General features: G+C 39.6%; 1 long non-coding RNA gene across 2 annotated transcripts in view; it reads left to right on the top strand.

Annotated features, from left to right (window-relative positions):
• The window catches only part of LOC125271995, a 64,967-nt gene extending 51,786 nt beyond the window's left edge, over positions 1–13,181 (top strand). The window contains exons 2-4 of one of the 2 annotated variants that reach the window (XR_007185748.1): positions 6,383–6,484; positions 8,284–8,345; positions 12,367–13,181. This is a non-coding gene — a long non-coding RNA (uncharacterized LOC125271995). Of the gene's footprint in view, positions 1–6,382; positions 6,485–8,283; positions 8,446–12,366 lie in introns of those variants that run through there. The other variant, XR_007185747.1, reaches the window with a different exon arrangement.
• Positions 13,182–24,409: the final 11,228 nt, after the last annotated feature.

The raw sequence follows: 24,409 nt of genomic DNA, 5'->3' as shown, positions 1-24,409 counted from the left end.
CCTTAACTACTATGTACTTGCATCAAAAAATAAGTACAATGTACTTATTGGGTTCATATTGAATTGCAAAACACTTTTGCTGCTATTGAGGTGGATACGGGTAAGGTTAGGGAAAGCTTTGGTGGTATGGGTAAGTTTAAGGGTAGGGGTAAGGTGTAAGGGATGGGTCAACAGTGTATTATAAATGTAATTACATAAATTATTTACAGATGTAATTGCATGCAGGTGTTTTTAAAATATAAGTTTAATGTAAAATCATGTATGCACACAATAATTGCATTGTATCAAATGATTAATTTAAATGTAAGTACATACTAGTAGTTAAAGTCACTTAATTTAAAGTGGGACCAAAAATACTTCTAAAGCATTCATTAATCTTAGTAAATTTTAATATTTACTAATACATTATAAAGTTGTATCTATTAATATTATTTAATGCACCTGAGCAAACATGAACTAACAATAAACAGTTGTGTTTTTATTAAATAATTTTAAGAAAGATTACAAATGTATTTCTCATTGTTAGTTAGAATATGCATTTACTTACATCAACTAATCGGACCTTGTAATGTGATGTCAACTTTGTGTTTGTTTCTATTTTTACAGTGTCACAAAGCTTGGTTCCAAACATCAAGAAAGTGGTGAAACCACACGAAACCGACCTAAAGACAATAAAGGGGTTAAATAATCTCACCATGACCCCAAATACTGGCAGTCATCTTAAAACAAGCAAACGAGGCTTTTTTAATCACCCCCTGTGTGGCCTTTTAAAGGCAATCTTTTAGCTTCTCCATCCAAATCAGCATGTGAGTTCGGCCACAGTGGTGACATTTTAATGTGGGTGTCGTCGTCTTGCCACCCTCACCACCCCCCAACAACATGAGACATGCTGTCTGATTTCGTATTCATACCGCGCATATTAATCAAGTCGCCCTGGCGCTGGCCAGTTTCGTCCCTCCATTCTGTCTGCCAATCTGCATATCCGCATATTACAGACGGAGGGCCCCGTATTTAATTTCCTACAGGAGCAGATAATGATCGGCTTGTTCATGCAGAGGGGGGCCTTTGTCAGGAGAGGTCTGATATTTCACATGGAGTAGGAAAGCTCTGATTAATGCCGTGCTGAGCGGATTCCGCCGGCCCGTCGTTTCATTACAGGCGAGGTGATGAAACGACTCTTGGTGTCGGCAGGATCGAGGGTGGCCATTCGGCAGATTTACTGATGCTGTTTTAATATGTCTGAAAACATCTGTGGAGGAGAGTGAGCAACAGGGGGAAAGTGAGGAGAGACGCATTAGAGGGCCTGCTGACCCTGTCAGACACTAATACGAGTCATTTGTAATTAGGTTTTTTACATCAAACATGAGGCGACTGTCTCATTGATTAACCCTCGGTGTGTTAGAGCTGGCAGCAAAAGAGTTTTGACTGGCCCGTCTCTTCTGAAACAAAGAATCCTGCAATAAAGATTTCAGTTTATTTGCATTGGAAGGTTAGCATGAAAAAAAAGGTTCTTAATTGGCATCTAGATTTCACAAAGAACCTTTAACTTTTATGGTTAAATTCCACTGCACAAAAGGTTCTTTTTATAGTGGAAAAAGGTTCTTTAGATGATTAAAATGTTCTTCACGCTTGCACTCTTAAACACTCTTTTTCACCGTGATAACATAGAAGAACCATTTTTGGCTCCCCAAAGAACCAACAGTTCTTTTGCGTAGAGAACATTTAAAGAACTTTTTTGTAAAATGGAAAGGTTCCATTGATGTTTAATGTTGTTAATGGAACCTTCAATGCCAATAAAGAACCTTTATTGTTAAGAACGTAAGCAAAATATTATTATTATTATTACTCGAGATGCACTGATATATCAGCCAATAATCGGTATTGGCCGATAAAAGCAAAATTTCACACTATCGGCTATCGACCGATAGTTTATAAACATCTGATATATTCTGTCAATCAAAAGACGGCAGGAAAATGCACTGCATTTGGGCTTTGTGCTAAGAGACCAATTTGATGTTCAGTATTAATAGTAATTATATGAATTAATAACATTCAAAAAGTTAATAAATATTAATTTAATCTTTAGAATTTAGTTAATGTGTGTTAATATTAACTTGAGTAATGTGTTTGTTTATAACTGATAGCAGTTACTCTGAAACAAGTTGATGAAATGGAGAGAATAAAGTTTTTATTTGCATTTCTTTCAAAATATAATAATTAAAAATATAATGATTAATTATTAATTATAATGAAATTATCAGTATTTTAAAAGAAGGTATAAAAGGCAGAACCTCCAAACTGTCAGTATTGTTATCGGTATCGGCAGATATCGCTCTAAATAATCGGCTATTGGTATCGGTGGTGAAATGTAGTATTGGTGCATCTCTAATTATAATTATTATTATTATACATTTTATTAATAGGCGCCTTACATGAAACTCAAGGACACTTTACAAACACAACAATCAACATTAAACAAGAATCATTATTACAGACTTGATACAAGCAAGTAATCACATAAAAGCCTGACTAAAAAGATGGGTCTTAATGCAAAACTTAAAAACACAAATACTTTCACTGTTTCGCACATTCTGAGGCAACAAGTTCCATAAATAAGGAGCTGCATGACTAAAGGCTCGTGACCCCATAGAAGTAGTGCAAGTTTGAGAGAAAACAAGAGAGAGCGCAAAACATGATCTTAAAGTATGAGCAGGAGTGTTAATATGAAGAAGGTTAGATAAGTATGAAGGAGCAAGATTATTGAGTGCCTTGTAAGTAAGAAGAAGAATTTTAAAATCAATATGATATTTAACTGGGAGCCAATGCAAGTGTTGTAGTATGGGAGTAATGTGTTCAGTTAGAGGAGTTCTGCAGATAATTCGAGCAGCTGAATTCTGTACTATCTGGAGTTTGTAGAGAAGCTTTGAAGGCAGGCCATAAAAAAGAGTGTTACAGTAATCAATATGGGAAGTAACTAAAGCATGAATAAGAATCACAGTGCTCTTTACTGAGAGAGCCAGATGAAATCGGTTCATATTATTTATGTGGAAATATGCAGAGCGAATGACACTGTTAATATGTGCTTTGAATTATAAAGTACTGTCAAAGATGACAATCAAACTTTTAACCTGAGCCCCTGCCCCTTTCATCGCGAAAGTGAAAGTGCCCTTTGCGGTCGCATCGCGGTGCCCCCTGGAACGCGATTTCTACCGAGGGAGACCCACAACACAACCACCACCCCCTCCACTTTCGCCCCTGCCCTTGCGGAGGTCTGTGCACGCCACTGCCGAGGGGTAAATGATATAAACAAAAGAGGACCCAAAACTGAGCCCTGCAGAACACCAGCATTGACATACAAAACTGTTCACTAAAAGGTTCTTTGGGGAACCAAAAATGGTTCTTCTGTCGCATAACTGTGAAAACTCGCTTTTTGGAACTTTTTGTGCAAAACCATAGCATGTAACATGAATCCTAGTAAACTGAATGACCTGTGACTCAGACGACTTTAGAAGGGCAATATTATACAGTTACACTCATATTTAATGCACTCTGTGAGGAGAGCAATTAATTTTCTGCACTTCAAGTTCAGATGGTTTAGGATTGAATGTGATTGTACTTGTCCTTCAGAGGCCTCGCTGTTTTTTGAGTCCTGCACAGTGGTGGATCACGCAAGACCTCAGAGGAACGGCTGCTGTGCCACTGTTTGACAAAATTAAATTGATTTAACAGCATTGTAGTCATACTAGATTTACATAACTTTCTCTTTACATCCAGAGAGCCCTTGTCTAATTAAAATGTTCTGCTAAACGAGAGAGTTGTTGACAGTTGTTTGTCAGCAGACTGCACTCTGGGGAGGCAAAGTTGTTATGTTTCTCGGGCAGCTAAAATATTGTTTCCCTGTGTTTTGTGTGTGTGTGTGTGTGTGTGTGTTTGTTTCAGCATCTAATGTACATCAGAGGTGGAGCTTGTCTTTTAGGACTGTGGGTGAAACCCCCAGAAACCTGGGTTAGGTGCAAGCTTGTATACAGCAGCCTACAGCATATAAAAGCCTATAAAATTGGAAAGTGATACACAAATAGTTATATGTTATAGCTAAAAACATTTAAATATAATAACTGAATGTAAGCTATGTAACTTTTTTTTGTTCAAAATGGACAAAATGTAAATAGTGAGTCAATATTTCATCAATACTTTACCAAAAATTGTTTTTGTCTTACCCTGATTAACTGTGGTAAGCCTGACAGGATGGTTTTGGCGGGAAATTGCATACTTGCGTCACTCACCTTTGCTTGTCTCGTCTTGGCTTGGCTTTGCTTTTCGGAGTTACGGAGAACTGGGGGATTTGCATGGTTGTAAAAGTGACACGGAGAAGGTGTTTTTATTACTCAACAGGCGAGTAAGGTGAACAGATATTGAACAGATAAGGCGAGTTTATTGAACAGATAAATTGCCATATGTAGCTCTCTAACAGAGTTCATTGTAAAGCATTTTCTGTTGTGAAGGGTCATTCCATTATGGTTGTTGAATCACTGTTCGTGAATTTATTTTCAAGGAAGTACCGTGTCTATTACTGAGTAAAGCTACCGTCTTCAGCTAGTCAGCTTGGGATCCTTTCCATCTAAACTGGTATTATCTGTTAAACCTAGTGTTTTATGAGCAATAGGATAACCGTATTCAACTGCACAGTCACGCAGAGCCGAAGCAAAACCAAAACAATGTTCTTCCGCAAAATGCATATGATATCAATATATAATATACAATGATATTTTTTGTAAAATAAAAAATAAATAAAAAATTGTGCTGCATAAATACATATGTACACTAGTGGTTTAGGGTTATTAAGATTTTTTTTTTTTTAAATAAAAAAAAAAGAGTCTCTTATGCCCACCAAGGCTGCATTTATTTGATCAAAAATACTGTAAAACTGTAATATTGTGAAATATTATTACAATTTAAAATAACTTTCTATTTGAATATATTTTGTAATTTGAATTTGAATTTTCAGCATCATTACTCCAGTCTTCAGTGTCACTTGTAATGAGAAATTATTCTAATGCTGATTTGCTGCTCAAGAAACTTTTCTTTTTCAGGATTCTTTGATATAATACAAATAGAAAGTTCACAAGAACAACATTTATTTGAAATAGAAATGTTTTTACTATCAATTTAATGCATCTTTGTGGAATAAAAGTATAAAATAAAGTATGCAAAACATAATAGCAATATTAATATATAGTATTTAAAGCGAAGTATAATATAAAACATTAAAAGTAGAATACAGAACAAATGTTAGTTCATTTTTTGCCTTTTGTCTATCATGACACAGGAGCAGCTGTTATTGGAGCAGCTCAGTAGAATTTGTGTGAATGTTAATTGGTTTACGTTATTGATCGTGCTGAGAGCTCTTGGTATAAAAAGGCTTTGTTGCCACAGCAGCTAAAGAAAATATTGTTAACAGCCTTTAAACAAAATGAACCTGAAAAATCCTGATTTTCTGAATTCTGAAAAGAAAAGCATTGCTTGAACCAAAACTCTGGTGAAGAGACATTAAATTCTCATAAATAATAGTTTAAAAGCCAAAATAAATAAGTGCCTTAATCCAACCAGACAGTAATAAATTACCACAAATATGAAGCACCCAACTAATTTCATTTCAAGATAAATGTGATGTATGGGAGAAACACTAGCCTGTTTGTCAGATGTGTTGATTTTGAGCTAATGTCCAGCTGACGGAGGGTTAACTGAATCACTTTCAGACACAGAGGGACCAAGACAACTTGGTTTGCCCATCAATCCTCCATCTGTCATAGTTTAGGTCACAACTGTCATCCAGTTTGTAATGCCATTGTCAAAGCTGGTCCCATTTGGGAGTGTGATGCGTCGTGCGGTATCTCTCCTCACAAAAGGAAGTCCAATTTTTCCTTGTGTGTTGCTTATCTGATGGTCCCAGAAATTTCATTTGATTGTAATTTTGATATGTGGAGTGCTTTTTCATGGCTTTTTCAGAATTTGGAGACTGACTGGTGGGCCTCCAGTAATGGAGGTCTGCGCTGGCATACTTGGCAAGCCTGCTTGTCCAGGTTACCAAATCCCTTTTACATCGAATCTCACACAAACCAAAGCTTATTAGCTTCAAATGGCTTGAATGGATAATATGGGATAATACACTGGCTCACAGGCAGTTTGCCGCAAGGCCGGGACTTTATTAAAGGTGAATGACATTCGTGCTGCGACTAGCATTAGCGTGCTAATTGTGAAGACTGTAATTAGCCTTGTATAGCAAGGTTAGTGGCCTAGAGATGTGGCGCTCATTCTCTCGCACAATGTCAAACGCACATCATGGAGAAAATGCTAATCTGTTGTTTGGCTATTGTGCTTGCAGACCTTGGAAGAGATGAGAGTGAACCTGGAGGGGCAGAGGAGCTAAGAGAGAAAGAATAATGGAGAGACAAAGCGTGAACTGAGCAAGACAGCGGAGGAGAAGGTGAGCGTGGTCGATTAAAGGGAGGATGAGAGAAGAGATGGATGAATACAGAGAATTAAATGTCAAGGAAAAAATTCCAGGAAAGCTTGATTGAGCTCACTTGAAAGGAAGTTCCAAGGAAAATGAAAATTCTGTCAGTATTTACTCACCCGCATATACTGTTGTTATTATTATTATTATTATTATTATTATTGAATATAAAAGTTTTTTTTCTTTCTCAGAAATCATTACTCGTTTCAAACAACAAGGTTTATGCACTGTAAAACTCAAGTTCAGAATACTCAAAACATTTGAGAAAACTTATTACCTCAAAGCAAGTAAACTATTTCATTTTTTAAGTTAGTAGAACTAACATAACAGAACCCCCTGTAAACCCTACATAACACAACATTAAACACTAACTTGTGTCTCCCTATGTTAATCTTGAGCAAAAACACATAAAATAACACTTAATTTCAACATTTATTTATACAGTTTGATGCAAAGCATGCTGGGAATTAGAAATCTGCTGCAACTCAACTCAATCATATTAAGTTCAGCTTACTATAATGAAATTTTGAGTTCACACAAATGTACAATGAACTTTCATTATTATTTGAGTGAAACTAACTCATTTCATTTAATTAATTTCTCTGTTTGGTTTTACAGTGTGGTGACCCCCCCCCCCCAAAAAAAAAAACCTTTCAAAAGTATCGTATAGTATAAGAAGTACAAATTGTGTACTATAGTTCAAGTCTTCTGAAGATGTACGATAGCTTTGTGTTACTGAACAGATTTTTATTATTTATTCATATTTTCACCCTCTGTTTAAACTTGCATGATCCAGATCCAGAGCAACATTTTTGGATGATTATCATTGAACAATGACATATATTTCGGTCTGTTCCTGTTCCATGCAGCTGTTTCAAGAAGATTGTTCAAAGCGACCATGTCTTTCAAACTAAAATGAAAATAAATATATTAAATAAATCAATTACATTTATGTAAATAAATAAAAATAATCAAATTAAATTAAATTGTGTGCTATAGCTGTTTTTCAAAAAGTTATACTTTTATGTTCCATGGAAAAAGTAACGAATATGAAACAACACAAAGGTGAGTAAATGACAGAATTTTTATTGTTGTGTAAACAATCAAGATCATAATAGATCAGTTTTTCCTGAATTAAAAAAAAAACATGAAAAGCAGACAAAATCTGACAGAACGCTCAATGCCTTTCCCGAGCTTCCTTCCAGAGTCCGTCTTTCTTTGTGTATCTGTGTTCCTCAGAACTTCAGTTCAGAACGGTGTATGCGATTAAGTGCTAGACTCCGACTCGGCACAATAGAATACATCTTCCAATGTCATGGACTGTGAAAGAATGCTTTGTTTCCAGTGTTCTCTCTTTCCTTCAAAAGATGATAATGGGTTTTGTGAAATATTATATTGTGAGGGATACTATTCCTTTTCCTCAATGCTTTTCTTGACTGTATTCTATATTAAATAAAATCTGAAACTGGACCCAAGGTTGGAAGAACAGCATATGATACTGTATAACAACTAAATATTTCTGCTTTTAAATAAGGTGAAAAATGTAAATTGCAAGTTAAATAAAAAGGTGGGTTAGACCAAAAATATGGATTTGCTGACTTTGTTACTTGGTTTGAATTCATGGAACACATTCAGCAGAGCTCATGTGATCCAGTCATATATATATATATATATATGGCACAGAACCGCATCTCCATGAAAGCATGTCAAACTCAATCCACTTTAAACATCATCTGTCATTTGCCCATCAAACTGTGCTTTCCTTTCAGATGCAATGAAATCTGCCAGAAATACCAACAGACTGAAGATCGATGCTGCTCAAGTCACCACTGTCTGTGTGTTTTTAGACTGTAACAATAAGTCATCTATGCAACTGTTTCTGCTTCATCATTTATTATTTATTAATAAATTATAGGGAGTTTACATTCCAATCTCATTCCTCAAAAGCCTAATGTATCATATCTGATACTCATTTTTTATGGGTCATTGATGAATAAGTTTTAAAAAAAGTGTAAAAAAACATAATAGAGATATAATTAATTTTGAAGTTTTATTGGTTTTTATAATCAATTAACACTGCTTTTGTAATTTTTTACATGATGGACTAAATTTGTCACAAAAAAAGTTCATTCAGTTTAACCAAAATTTCGGTTTTACCGAATGACACTTTTGGTTTTATTGAATGATGATATTTTCAAACAATGCTAACAGGCTGTTATCTTGCTAGCTAACAAAAGGACAATCAAACTTTTGATATTTAGTACAAGTTTTTAAAATCGTTTTCTGTAAATTGTCCATGTTTTATAGCGGTTGCACCGAATGACGTGATGTTTCAGGACATGCATATGAGCAAGGGAAAACATGAATTTTTTAAAATAGTTAAAAGAGAGTTACTTTGCTTCATGACCATGTGGTCCTTTGCAGGTGTCTGAATGATGTCACATCCTTTCACATGATACTGACCGCATGACTTTATCCAAAATGGTCCCTTTATATTGGTTACTCCAAATGACTTCAATGAAAGTCATTTTTCTGGACATTCTTTCTCATAACAAAGCAACGACTTCTACACATAATTTTAATACCATTTAGCACTATGTTGATATATGATGTTATAAAATCATGCCAGAATAAAAAATATATACATTTATTACATTTTTAGATATTTTAATCACAAATGAAATGGCTGTATTGGCCTTTGCACGGTTAAACCAAATGACCTTTTGACAATTCAGAGTCTTATAACAGTTCCCCATTATCAATTTCTGCTGGTCGTTTTAAGTGAGACAACCTCTATTTTGCTAAACGCCAGTCTCATAGGATTTGAACTCATGAAACGGGCACCTTTTAGTTTAAAATTGTGTGTAAAGAGTGTTTCAGAATGACAAGACAGAGAGGGAGAGTGACTGTATTTAAGTGAGAGCTGAGGAGTGCTGGTCTAGGTGAGAGCGGTTGGTAATTGTAGTGATTATAGCCTTTGCTTCCTCTTCACCCTCTGATGCTGTAACAGCATAGCGTTACCTTTAAAGACTGAGAATAGAGACCCCATTATGACCCTATTCTCTCAATATTATCTTTCTTACACACAAACAGTCTCTGTCTGACACATACTCTATAGCCCTGCTCTGCGTGTCGTATGAGAACATGCATATCATCTAATAAAACTACTTACAATTTATTAGACAGAAAAATGGTGGTCCAAAGAGGTTTGGGCAAGGTTGTCCGATCCAACCCACTGCCCTGTGGATTTTAGAAACACACCTGAATAGCTAATCAAGGATTACTACGCTGCATCCAAAAAGTAAAAAAGTATGTTCTATATAGTATGAATGTGTGTAGTATGAATGAATGTAATCCGGACGTACTGCATTTGTCATGTTGTCATTTGCAGCATTTACACTGCAAGTCTTAATGCACAGATCTGATCTTTTGACCATATCCTTTTTTTTTGTTGTTGTCCCGCTTGCATTCACTTTAGACACGACTGGTATCCGGTATCTGTGTTTACATTAATCCTCACCCTAAATGATTCTGTTGGTGATCGCTTTACTATGCAACATGGTTGACCATCAGGTTTTGAGTGGCCGTACTAAAATTATTTTATAATTCACGTCAGGTGGCCATGATTATTTGCCAGCATGCAGGTTAAGAGCTGTAAAATTTCGTTTGACATTTACGTTTGAAAGTCACATAAACCACGCAGAATCTGATTAGAGTGGTCAGACTGAAACAGATTTCCAGAAATGCAATTTGAATAGGATTTCAAACCACATATGAATGTAGTTCGTTTTTGGCCATTCACACGTGGTAAATTTGATCAGATTTCAATTGGAAATGCACAAAAATCAGATTTGGACTGACAGTCTGCACGTAGCCTTAGACATAGGTCAGATGTCTGATTTAAACCAGATTTGGAAGTGGATCAAAACAGATGCAAAGAAATCTGATCTCATGCAAATTCTCGTGCAGCAAATTCCGATCTGTGTCAGGTGTAAGTAAAAAATAATAATAACAATAATAATAACAACTTTGTGCCACTGTAAACGTAGCAATTGTCATGTGACCTACAGTGTCAGTTGCGTCCTTCCACTATCATTCACATCTCTGTGGCATTATGGGATGGTAAAGTGTCCATCGGATGTGCACTTTAGAATCTCTCCTGAAGTAATAAGTCATCCAGGTATTTTTTCCCACTGTTCTATGAATACTGTCAATTCAGACATACTTCACTGCTTTTTCCAAAGGTGAAGTGTGCCTATTCGGATGCATACGAATTAGCTACCAATTTTCCAAAATAGTTATGAATCGCCATATTGCCATGAGAGTGTGTTGTCTAGACAGGTGTGTTGGGGCAAGTTGGAAACATAAGGTTTTAGAAAAAAAAGTAAGCATGAAGGTCGACTCCTAAACATAACTGTCAATGGGGCATGAGCAGATTGTGTGAAAACATTTGAATAAGACAAATTCATATATTGGTCAATGACAGTTTATCAAATTTAGACAAAATTACAGTTTCAGTGCATCTTCAAAGTGTTCTACACGATCCCAGACGAGACAAAAGGGTCTTATCTAGTAAAACGATTGGTCATTTTCTAAAAAAATAATATACTTTTAACCACAAACTGCTATTTGTGGCCAATTGAAGTCCACTATAAGAAGAATAATCCTTCATCAAAAACCTTAATTTCTTTTCTACTGAAGAAAGAAAGATACAAACATATTGGATGACATGGGGGTGAGTAAATTATCAGGAAATTTTAATATGAAAGTGAACTAATCCTTTAATAATAATAAAAAACAAAGATATGACATCTAAAGAATGTAAGGTAGTACAACTAGATCTCTTTTATTGAATCCAAAAGGTTTTAATTATATTTTGCTACATATAAAGATATTTTAAATATTTTGAAGTGTCAAAAGGTCACTCGGTTTAAACGTCCAAAGGCCAATACAGCCATTTCATTTGTGATTAAAATATCTAAAAATGTAATAAATGTATATCATTTTTATTCTGGCATGATTTTATAAAATCATATATGAATATAGTGCAAAATGGTATTAAAATTATGTGTAGAAGTTGTTGCTTTGTTATGAGAACGAATGTCCGAAAAAATAAATTTCATTGATGTCATTTGGAGTAACCAATATAAAGGGACCATTTTGGATAAAGTCATGCGGTCAGTATCATGTGAAAGGATGTGACATCATTCAGACACCTGCAAAGGACCACATGGTCATGAAGCAAAGTAACTCTCTTTTAACTATTTGAAAAATTCCTGTTTTCACTTGCTTATACGCATGTCCCGAAACATCAGGTCATTCGGTACAACCGCTATAAAACATGGAAATGTTGTAATCTTTTAAAAACTAAATATAAAATGTTTAATTGTCCTTTTGCTTGCTAGCAAGAAAGCTAACTAGCTAGCTAGTTAGATATCAGCCTGTTAGCACTGTTTGAAAATATCATTTTGTATAACCAAAAGTGTCATTCGGTGAAACAGAAATTTTGGATAAACCGAATACTTTTTTTTTGTGACAAATTTTGTCCATTGTGTAAAATATGACAAACGCAGTGTTAATTTATTATAAAAACCGCATAATCTCATTGTTAAAACTTAATAAAACTTCAAAATTAATTATATATATTATGTTTTTTTTTTTACTTTTAAAAACCTTATTAGTCAATGACCCACATATTGGCCACCAATTTGTCAAAATGTAAAATAGTTACGAATTGCCATGAGAGTGTGTTGTCCAGACATTTGTGTTGGGGCAAGTTGGAGCTAAAATCTGCAGGACACTGATGATCATGCAACGTTATTGTTGCAAATTCTGTGTTTCTCCTCTATTAGATGGGTCTGATTCTATGGGTCTGCAAGCAAGACTCAAACGCTGCTCTCGCGAGGTGTTTAATAGGAGGGACAGCGCGTGAATCACTCAGCGTCTCCAGCTAATTACTTGCGCCTTCAAGTTAATTAACTGCGAGCAAGGAGCAGCAGGGAGGGAGGACTAATTAAGCAGTGCTTAAAAATCACAGGATGAAACAGCATTATTCTGACCCGACTGAAATTGTTTTGTCATAGACAAGGCGCTGAGAATCGTAGAAATTCAGTGGCGACTCAGACAATATTTGTGGTAGTCACCAGATATGGGATGCTGTTGGACAAAACAAATAAATTTGACAGTTAAATGTGTTTTGTGAAAAATGTAATTGCACTTTTTGCAGCAGTTTAACAATTTGGCACCACGAAAAAAAAACAGACACATCCTTGACAATGTTAGCGTAATGTTCAAAACATGATTTGTTGGCTTAGAAGAATCTATAAAACGTAAATAAATAAATAAATAAAAATGTCTTTGGCTTGACAGTTGTCCAGTATAATCCAGTGTGTGTTTGTTTGTATGAGAGAGCTTGACACATGGAAAGGTTTTACTATTTTCAACTCACAGGTAAATACCAGTATCCCACTTTTTTTTTCTTTTTTTCCAATGCTGACTCTCTATTCTGATGAATGACAAAGAACTTTCTGTCTGTCTGTCTGTTTGTTTGCTGTGACAGCACTCTGACACACGCTATGTTTTGTTCTCTTTATTGGAGAGCAGGCTCTGCTTCTAATGCCTGCTGGAAACCTGTATAGAACTGCCTGCCTAATCCATTCTGTAGGAGGAAAACATCCTGGCTATTCTCTGGCTCTGTGTAGTCCTTTTTCAGCAGAACGATCAACCTATTGTGTTAAGGCAATGCATAGAAACAAGATATTCGTTAACAAGCTCTCTGTTCAGATATGTTATTCTTATTGTTTTGGTGATTTGCTGCTCAAGAAACATTTATTATTATTATCAATGTTAAAATCAGTTTTTTGCTGCTTAATATTTTTATGGAAACGTGATACATTTTATTTCTGTTACACACAGAAGGGGACGGAGACACAGGTAAGGTTAAGATCTTGTTTATTTAACAACCAGAGGATGAATGGCAGAATGCAGGTGAGTGAAGGTAGGATAAGTTCTTGACTGTAGCTGTGACTGGATCTGATGTGGTTTCTTATCTTTCTCAGGGAACGTGGATGTAGGCAGACGTGGAGCAGACAGGACACAATGACACTCACAGGAGACACGGAAACACTAGGAGCCACGGAGAACGCTGGAGACAGGTAAGCAGGTGTTGGGAGAGTCCTTGAGGTAAGCATAGAGGGTACATATGCATTAACGAGACCGGACAGTGACTGAATGCTCTGGAGTGTCTTTTATGCTGCGGTGGTGATGAGTGCTGATGAGTGTCAGGTGTTGCTAGTTAATACTCAGGAGAGGTAGTGCGTTGTGATTGCGTGAGTGAAGAGCCTGGCGTGTCTGTGACATTACCCCCCCCCCCCCTCCACGGTCCGCTCCTGAGGACCGTGGACCCCGACCTCATGGTGGTCGACCCCTGCCGCGTGGAGCTGGACGGTTGGGATGTCTGGCATGGAAGTCATGAAGAAGGCTGGGATCAAGAATATCATTCCTGGGGACCCATGACCGCTCTTCGGGACCGTATCCTACCCAGTCAACTAAGTACTCCAGGTGACCACCACGGCGCCGGGAGTCCAAGATGTCGTTCACTGTGTAGGCCACTCCATCGTCCACGATCAGCAGAAGGGTTCCTCGGATTTGCCAGTCTCTGTGGAGGGAAGAACAGAGGGATGGTGGGGTTTCAAGTGAAAGTGAAACGTGGAAAACTGGGTGAATTTTATACTCAGGAGGGAGCTGCAGGTGATAGATGACAGGGTTGATCCTCCGAGTGATGGTGAAGGGGCTAGTGAACCTAGGACTCAGCTTCCTACAGGGCAGGTGCATCCTGATGTCCCGGGTCGACAGCCAAACCTTATGTCCTGGCTGGTTATTGGGTGCTTGGGAACGCCGAAGGTCAGCTGTCGACCTGCGCCTGCGTAGGGCCCGCTGAAGTTGGAGATGAGATGAGTCCCAGACCCTCTCGCTCTCCCGGAACCAGTAATCTACTGCAGGGACGTCCGATGGTTCCCCATCCCGGGGAAATAGTGGGGGTTGGTAGCCGAGTACGCATTGAAATGGAGTAAGACCAGTGGTGGACTGACGGAGAGAGTTCTGGGCGTACTCGGCCAAACCCAGAAACTGGTTCCAGGAGTCCTGGTGGCCGTGACAGAAGGTACGTAGGAAACGGCCGATATCCTGAATCTTCCTCTCCGTCTGCCCGTTCATCTGGGGATGGTATCCAGAGGAGAGGCTTATGGTCATACCTAGGTGGTGGAGACACTCGGCTCAGGGAGCGTTTCAGCAGACCAAGTGATGGGATTGACAAAGAGTTTCTCGGGAATGATTGGCTCTGGATCGTCTGAGTTTTCTTCAGGACTGTAGATATGGGACAGAGCATCGGCTTTCACATTCTTTGACCCAGGGAGGTAAGAGATAGTGAACTTGAACCTTGTGAAGAACAGAGCCCATCTTGCTTGGCGGGGATTCAGTCTTTTAGCGTCCCATAGATACTCAAGGTTCTTATGGTCTGTCAAAACCGTGAATGGATGTTTAGCTCCCTCGAGCCAGTGCCTCCACTCATCCAGGCCAAGCTTGATGGCTAGAAGCTCCTGGTTCCCGATGTCATAGTTGACCTCCGCCAGGTTGAGCTTGTGAGAGAAGGCGGCGCATGGTTCCCCATCCCAGGGAAACAGCGGGGGTTGGTAGCCAAGTACGCATTGAAACGGAGTAAGACCAGTGGTGGACTGACGGAGAGAGTTCTGGGTGTACTCGGCCAAACCCAGAAACTGGTTCCAGGAGTCCTGGTGGCCGTGACAGAAGGTACGTAGGAAACGGCCGATCTCCTGAATCTTCCTCTCTGTCTGCCTGTTCGTCTGGGGATGGTATCCAGAGGAGAGGCTTATGGTCACACCTAGGTGGTGGAGGCACTTTGCTCGGGGGGCGTTTCAGCAGACCAAGTGATGAGATTGACAAAGAGTTTCTCGGGGATGATTGGCTCTGGATCGTCTTGAGTTTTCTTCAGGAATGTAGATACGGGACAGAGCATCGGCTTTCACATTCTTTGACCCAGGGAGGTAAGAGATAGTGAACTTGAACCTTGTGAAGAACAGAGCCCATCTTGCTTGGCGGGGATTCAGTCTTTTAGCGTCCCGTAGATACTCAAGGTTCTTATGGTCTGTCAAAACTGTGAATGGATGTTTAGCTCCCTCGAGCCAGTGCCTCCACTCATCCAGGCCAAGCTTGATGGCTAGAAGCTCCTGGTTCCCGATGTCGTAGTTGACCTCCGCCGGGTTGAGCTTGTGAGAGAAGGCACATGGTTCCCCATCCCAGGGAAACAGTGGGGGTTGGTATCCGAGTACACATTGAAACGGAGTAAGACCAGTGGTGGACTGACGGAGAGAGTTCTGGACGGAGAGAGTTCTCGGCCAAACCCAAAAACTGGTTCCAGGAGTCCTGGTGGCCATGACAGAAGTTCCCGATGTCGTAGTTGACCTCCACTGGGTTGAGCTTGTGAGAGAAGAAGGCGCATGGATGGAGCTTACGGGGATTCCCCTGCTGCTGTGATAATACCGCTCCCACTCCTGTGCTGGAGGCGTCCACCTTGACGTCGAAAGGGAGGTCTGGATCGGGATGAGCCAGGAGGGGAGCGGTCGTAAAGGCTGTCTTGAGGGTGTCGAAGGCTTTCGTGGCGGCTGGAGTCCAGGACAGAGACTTGGGCTTATTCTTGAGGAGGTTTGTGTGTGAACTGGTGATGGAACTGTAACCTTTGTTGAATCTGCGGTAGAAGTTTGCAAAACCTCAGAATCTCTGTAATTCTTTTACGGATGTGGGAATGGGCCAGTCCTTGACAGCAGTTACCTTCCTCTCATCCATGCGGACGCCACTGCGATCAATGATGTATCCAAGGAACTGCACTGAGGGCTGGTGAAAGGTACACTTCTCGGCTTTGAGAAATACATTGTAATCCCTCAGGCGTTGGAGGACCTCCGCAACGTGGCGGCGATGGTCGGCCATGCTCCGGGAGTATATAAGGATGTCGTCGATGTAGACTAGGACAAACTTGTGCAGGAGCTCCCGGAGCATCTCGTGCATGAAGTCTTGGAATACGGAGGGGGTGTTGACAAGTATATACGGCATGACGAGATATTCGTAGTGGCCAGTAGGGGTCACGAAAGCTGTTTTTCACTCGTCCCCCTCACGTATTCTGACGAGGTTGTAGGCGCTGCGGAGGTCCAACTTGGTGAACACAGTGGCGCAGCGTAGTTGTTCCAACGCTGATGGAACGAGAGGAAGTGGGTACCTGAACTTAACGGTGATTTTGTTCAAAGCTCTGTAATCAATGCAGGGCCACAAGCCTCCATCCTTCTTCGCCACGAAGAAAAAACTTGAAGCAGCAGGGGAAGTAGACGGGCAGATGTAGCCTTGTAACAGAACTTCGTTAATGTACTCCTCCATGGCCTTCTCCTCAGGGATTGAGAGGGAGTATATTTTCCCTCTGGGCACTGGCTCACTGGGGATGAGGTCGATTGTGCAGTCCCATGGCCGATGAGGAGGCAGCTTGGAGGCTTTTCTAGGACAGAAGACATCACTGAAGTGGGAGTAACAAGCAGGGATGTCCGTTGAGCGTTTCTCGAGTGGACTTTCCACAGAAGTAGCGCAGCCTGGAATTTCTTCAGAACTAGTAAGACTTGGAACAGGGAACTCAGGAAAACATTGGTTACCCCCCCTTCAGGATTTCTCCTGTCCTCCAGGAGATGATGGGTTGTGCTGCTCAAGCCAGGGGCGCCCTAGAATCACGTCAGCCGTTGATTCCTCTAGAACCAGAAGATGGATTTCCTCCATGTGGAGAACACTAACTTGGAGATGGAGAGGTCCCACACTGTAGCGGACTTTACGAAGAGGCTTTCCAGTTACGGAGTGGATTTGGTATATCTTCGGCATGGCAGTGGTTTTGAGCTGGAGCTGACGACAGAGGGTTCCGGAGATGAAGTTTCCGGCTGACCCAGAATCGAGGAGTGCATTGACTGGAAGGCAGAGATCAGCAGCAGTAAGGTTTACAACAATAGTGAGTTGTTTCATCTTATTCAGTGTAGGCATGAGAACACTCACCATGGGTCGCACTGGACGAGTGGGGCATTCAGAGATTAAATGCCCAGCACGTCCACAATAGATGCAAAGATTCTGGGTCAGCCTCCTCTGTCGCTCAGCGGATGAAAGACGTGAATGGGCTCGTTGGTTCTGGATGGCTGACGAATTCTGGCTGGCAGAGGATGGATGGAAATAGTGGCTGGCCCTGGTGCTCTTCGAGACACAGCTGCATACGAGTGGCGAATCTGGATAGCTGGATGAATTTCTCGAGCCTGATGGAATTCTCGTATGCAGCGAGATGCAACCGCACACGGGGATTGAGACCTCGACGATAAGTGGTAATAAGGGCTTGTTCATTCCAACCACTTGCTGCAGCTAAGGTCCAAAACTGGAGGGCATAATCAGACACGGACATTGAACCTTGTTTCAACTGACATAATCTCTCACCGATTGATGAATCCCAAGCTGGTTTCCCGAAAACTTCTTTGAAGTGGTTAATGAAGCTTGACAACAACTTGACAATGGGATTTTTCTGTGTCCAGAGAGGTCTGGCCCACCGGAGAGCTTTCCCTTCGAGTTGAGAGATTATGAAAGCCACCTTAGTGCTGTCGTCGGGATATAAGTGTGGTTGCATCTCCAGGACCAGTGAGCACTGCAGAAGGAATCCGTTGCAGTCCTCCGCCGAGCCATTGAAGGGCGCCGGTTTGGCCATGGGACTGGCGACCGCAACGGGTGAAGGAGGTGCAGCGGTGAATGCGGAAGTGGTCACTGGAGGTGCTGGAGTGGAAGTGCTGGTTAGTGTGCGACGAAGTGCATCAACCAGGTCTTGAAATGGATCCGGATGGCTCATCTTGGTTGTTGACGGTGTTGGTCCGGTCTTCTGTTACACACAGAAGAGGACGGAGACACAGGTAAGGTTAAGATCTTGTTTATTTAACAACCAGAGGATGAATGGCAGAATGCAGGTGAGTGAAGGTAGGATAAGTTCGTGACTGTAGCTGTGACTGGATCTGATGTGGTTTCTTATCTTTCCCAGGGAACATGGATGCAGGCAGACGTGGAGCAGACAGGACACGACGAGACAGGAGACACGATGACACAGGAGACACGATGACACAGGAGACACGGAAACACTAGGAGCCACGGAGAACGCTGGAGACAGGTAAGCAGGTGTTGGGAGAGTCCTTGAGGTAAGCATAGAGGGTACATATGCATTAACGAGACCGGACAGTGACTGAGTGCTCTGGAGTGTCTTTTATGCTGCGGTGGTGATGAGTGCTGATGAGTGTCAGGTGTTGCTAGTTAATACTCAGGAGAGGGAGTGCGTTGTGATTGGGTGAGTGAAGAGCCTGGCGTGTCTGTGACAATTTCAGGATTCTTTGATAAATATAGGGTTTAAAAGAACAGCATTTATTTGAAATAGAAATCTTCTATAACATTATAAATGTTTTTACCGTCACATTTACATCTGATCAACTTAATGTGTCATTGCTGAATAAAAGCAAAACAGTTCTTTTAAACTGTAAAAATATTTCACAATGCTACTGTATTTTTGATCAAATAAATGTGGCCTTGGTAACAGACTTCTTTGAAAAACATTAAAAAAGGTACTGTATATCAGATAATTTGTTCATTTATAAAAAGCAAGGTTGTAAAATATCATGTGGTGCAACTCTTCCAAAACAATTATACTATTAATAAATAATAATGATATTTGTTGGGAAAAAAATTGAAATATTTATTTCAAAACTTTTATGGAGATAATGGTTAAGATGTTTAGACTCACATGTTTAATGTGTAAATATTACTTTGTAAGTAATTGTTTTAAATAATACTTTTTACTTGATGATTACACCAAATAAGTCGTCATGAGTCTTATACAAGTCATTATTGGACTTTTATAGCATTTTCAAGTACCATATGAGTTTTTCACAACCACTGAAAGTAATTTTCTCCTTTTTAAAAGATTTATCATATATATCCAAAACTATATATATATATATATATATATATATATATATATATATATATATATATATATATATATATATATATATATACTGGGACGCCTGCCTTTATGTGCACATGAACTTTAATGACATCCCATTCTTAATCCGTAGAGTTTAATATGGAGTTGGCCCTCCCTTTGCAGCTATAACAGCTTCAACTCTTCTGGGAAGGCTTTCCACAAGGTTTAGTAGTGTGTTTATGGATATTTTCGACCATTCTTCTAGAAGCACATTTGTGAGGTCAAAGGTGTTCTATGGGGTTGAGGTCATGACTCTGTGCAGGCCAGTCAAGTTCCTCCACATCAAACTCGCACATCCATGTCTTTATGGACCTTGCTTTGTGCACTGGTGCGCAGTCATGTTGGAACAGGAAGGGGCCATCCCCAAACTGTCCTCACAAAGTTGAAAGCATGAAATTATCTAAAGTGTCTTGGTATGCTGAAGCATTAAGAGTTCCTTTCACTGGAACTAAGGGATCAAGGTCCAACCCCTGAAAAACAACCCCACACCATAATCCCCCTCCACCAAACTTTACACTTGGCACTGACTGGCAAGTACCGTTCTCCTGGCAACCGCCAAACCCAGACTCGTCCATTGGATTGCCAGACAGAGAAGCGTAATTTGTCACTCCAGAGAACTGCTCTAGAGTCCAGTGGCAGCGTGCTTTACACCACTGCATCCAACGCTTTGCATTGCACTTGCTGATGTAAGGCTTGGATGCAGCTGCTCGGCCATGGAAACCCATTCCATGAAGCTCTCTACACACTGTTCTTGAGCTAATCTGAAGGCCACACAAAGTTTGGAGGTCTGTAGCTATTGACTCTGCAGAAAGTTGGCGACTTCTGCGCACTGTGTGCCTCAGCATGCGCTGACCCCGCTCTGTGATTTTTCGTGGCCTACCACATCGTGGCTGAGTTGCTGTTGTTCCCAATTGCTTCCACTTTGTTATGATACCACTTACAGTTGACCATGGAATATTTAGTAGTAAAGAAATTAAAAAAATGGACATATTGCACAGGTGGCAACCTATGACGGTACCACGCCTGAATTCACTGAGCTCCTAAGAGTGACCCATTCTTTCACAAATGTTTGTAGAAGCAGTCTGCATGCCTAGGTTCTTGATTTTATATACCTGTGGCCATGGACCAAACAACAAGGAAAAGGCTGCTGCAAGAATGGTAGAACCCCCGTAGCAGATCTCTACAGGTGGCGCTGGGGAGGAGGAGGGATAACAGCGCTTCACATTGCGCAGCTTGTCGATCGCAGGCTAGGGTACGATATATATGGTTGCGTGGATATGGAATTACTTCCGATTGGCTGATGCCATGGCGTAGAAAGACCAATCAGCGCTCGGTTAGAGTTTCATGACTGAACTTTGTATATATATATATATATATATATATATATATATAAATATATAAATATATATATATATATATATATATATATATATATATATGGTCTGGTACTGATGAATGTTGTCAGAAGTGGTGTCCTGATTAGGTCATGAAGAGTTTTAAATCTCTGTATAATGTTAGCCTAATAAATTACTTTTTAAAATATAATTTGAACAATTTATATATAAACATTTTATGGATGGACATTAAAAAAAAATGCAACTTGAAGGGATAGTTCACCCACCTAGTTCATCTTTGAAACACAAATGAAGATCTTTGTTTTCCGAGAGATTTCTGTCTCTCGATTGACAGCTACACAACAACCACTTTGACGCATCAAAAAGTTCATAAAGAGATTGTAAACCTAATCCATATGAATTGAGCATTCTAGCAATTTTCTAAAACAACTCGATCACTTTATATGATGAACAGATTGAAATTAGGCTTTTATACACATATAAACATTGATCATTGATTGCTTGACGCACGAGAACAAACCTCTTGTGGAAGCTCAAACGTGCTGCATAACATGACAGTGAACCTGCTTGAGCTTCCATTTACCACATCTGATTTGTGCTCTGATGAATGTTTATATGTGAATAAAAGCCTAAATTTAATCTATTCATCACATAAAGTGATCAAGTCTCTTCAGAAAATTCAGAAAAAGATCTTCATTTGTATTCCGAAGATGAACGAAAGTCCTACAAGTTTGGAATGACATAAGGGTGAGTAAATGATGACAGAATTTGGGTGAACTAACCCTTTAAGGAACAGGCCCTGTCTAAATACAACAGACCGATTCACTTGTATTTGAATCACTATAAACATTATGGTCTGGTTTCACAGACAGGGCTTAGACTAATCCAGGATTAGGCTTTAGTTCAATTAGGGCATGTAAGTATCTTTTATAAACATTCTCTAGAAAAAAAACATTACTGGTGTCCATCTTGAGATAAAACAATGGCGCTGACATATTTTAAGATATGTCAGTACAAGTTACTTTCAGTTAAAACAGCTCAAATATGCATTTTAGTCTAGGACTAGCTTAAGCCTTGTCTGTGAAACCAGGGAAATGAGCTTTATGTTAATTATTTCATTTTCTTTTTCTTTTGCACCCAATGTGGCTAAAATGCATCAGATATCCTTGTCAGATGTTTATTCCACATAAAATCAGCATTTGAATCTTTTTTATTTTTTTAATTTAATAAAATGATCTCCGATCTCTCTATTTTAGAAGAATGCTATAGAGTGTATGTCAACATTCAGCTCTTGTGTAAGGAGTTTTGATTGACATTCCAGACAGACAGACTTCTGATATTCAAGGCCCGGCTCTATTATGTGGCATAATGATATGTCTGCTTCTCTATGTGCATAGGGGCTGTTTGTTTAGTGCTCGCATTGGCTGCCGTGTGCGTGTGTTTGTATATGTGTTGAGCATGGGGAATATAATCTTGTGTAAACACCGAGCACATCTCTCAGGTGGAGTCGTATGAATGAGACACACAGTCTCAGTGAGGTCTCGGAGAGCTGTGTGTGTCGGCCCATGTGAATGGGAGAGGAGTCTATCTGTGGAAACAGGCTGCAATCAGGCGCTCCAGCCTTTCAGGCTTCACAAAATAGCAACAGTCTGAATGTTACAATTATTTATCTTCCTTTGACTTCCTTTGAACTTTAGTCATCCCTCTGCATTTGATTTAGGTTTTTTGGTAACACTTTTCAGTTAGGTCTTATTAGTTAATGGTAATTAATGTGCTAACTAACATTAAAGTTGGCGTGAAACAGAAGTTATAGACAGAAGTTATAAACTATAGCGATAGTTTTTGTTCCATATTGTGACATATATCTGAGTGAAACGGCATCTCGAATGAGAAAAGAAAATGTAGGGCGGGACTTAATTTTATCCATTGTGAATTGATTGGGTCGTTGGTGCATGGTTGTGGTTTGCTATTGATGTGATGTCATCTTAGTGTCAGGTTGCCCTGCCCTCACACTATTAAACAGAAGAGAAGAGATGTTGCTAACTAACAGATATGAGCTGATTAATCACAGTACATTAAGGGCCAGATTTACTAAACAGGGACAATTAGCGTGAGAGCGCAATTCCACCAATGCACCGATGGGAGTGGCAAGTTCTGACGACACGAAAATTAAAGAACACAGACGCAGTCAAATCATTTACATAATGAACAAGGCAATCTACCAAGAGGAGTGCAAATTAGCGTTGGGTCGCAAATAGGTTTGGGTCGACACAGGCGCACAGCTTGTTACATAATGTACAGATAATGTCTTCCTCTTGCATTCCAATGAAATTAATACAAGTGGAAAATATTTTCTCCCTTCTACCACGTGCTCTCTGTTCTCTGCGGTGTCTCGTCCTAGCAACAACAGTCACAGCCATGTCGCAAAATGGGTTAAGACATGCTTTTTTGGGGCGCTGAATAATGGCACAAATACCAGTAAATTGACTAGCGTAAACATTAGTAAATCGCGTTGCGTGATTCATTTAAATACTCTCCTCCCATAAATTTTGCGCCTGAAAGAGAAACTCCTACAAATGCATAGGCAATAAGGTCAGCTGCAAAAGCAACTTAGTCCATGACTTTTCAGCGCTAATTTTGCACTGTGTGTCTTTAGTAAATCCCGACAGTAGTTTTTTAACGTCAAAAAAGGGTTTGTGCTGTTAGTAAATCTGGCCCTAAGACAACTGTTTTGTATTACAAGTTTTCTGAAAACTTATTGGCCCTCATTTATCAAATGATCGTACGCCAGAAAACTGTGTGTACGCTCATTTCCACGCAAAATTTGGCGTTTATCAATATGAGCGTGAGCGGTGGCTAAGATCAAATCTCACGTCAGGTCTCAGCTTGTGTAAAGCATGGTAAATCTGGTGGAGAATTGTTATGTGAACATTTAGATTATTTTCCTGACCGACAATCACTCACTAACCGATCACGACACGATTAAAATGTCAAATTAAAATTAAATTAGAATAGATATGTGCTTTAAAATACCACAAATGTTTTTTGGTTTTTTTTAGCTTTGGCAAATGGCAACATCAAAAGAACACGAGGATTCACACATCATACACCTGCAACGCAGAGAAAAACAGAATAATATAACCTACAATGAATAAAAAAAATAGGACTACACGAAATATCACTAAAATAATTAACAGATTAACAAAACAAAAGAGAAAAACTGTGCAGCAAGTATGGCTAGTACAGGCTACGCTCATTTGACGTGTTGTATTTGTTTTCTTTATTTTATTAAAATATTTAGGCCTATCTATTTTATTAAATTCAATTAATCGCGCAGGCGCCTCACTCACACACGCAGACACTACATATCAGTTCTAGCTTTGCTAACTTTACATTTCAGCCATTTATCAGCAAACTAAAATGCAGACAAAGTTA

This window comes from Megalobrama amblycephala, linkage group LG7, assembly GCF_018812025.1.
Source record: "Megalobrama amblycephala isolate DHTTF-2021 linkage group LG7, ASM1881202v1, whole genome shotgun sequence".
Classification (NCBI taxonomy): domain Eukaryota; kingdom Metazoa; phylum Chordata; class Actinopteri; order Cypriniformes; family Xenocyprididae; genus Megalobrama; species Megalobrama amblycephala.
The sequence above is the reverse complement of the archived record's forward strand: the minus strand, read 5'-3'. Positions and strand labels throughout refer to the sequence as shown.